We start from the raw sequence: 303 nt of genomic DNA, 5'->3' as shown, positions 1-303 counted from the left end.
AAATTATAAATTACACAATTTTTTTATTCATATATGGATTTTTTTAAAATTAAAGGATAGTACATTTACTGTATAAAAGCAGAAATGATAATATACAGGGTGTACATAAAGTACCGGGACGGTTGAATAACTTTTAGAAAAATTAAAATTTCGAAAAACGCTGAAACACGTCAAACGAGTTTTCAAAAAATCTATCTTTTGCGGGGGGTTGCAGCCCCCCAATTCCAAGGGGGTGCGGGGGGCGCGAGGGAGGAATAAATTCTTAAATGGGAAGGGGGGTCGAGTGGGGGCTCGTTTGAAAGG

The sequence above is a fragment of the Trachymyrmex cornetzi genome, unplaced genomic scaffold, assembly GCF_001594075.2.
Source record: "Trachymyrmex cornetzi isolate Tcor2-1 unplaced genomic scaffold, Tcor1.1 scaffold648, whole genome shotgun sequence".
Lineage (NCBI taxonomy): Eukaryota > Metazoa > Arthropoda > Insecta > Hymenoptera > Formicidae > Trachymyrmex > Trachymyrmex cornetzi.
This window is presented reverse-complemented; position numbering follows the sequence as displayed.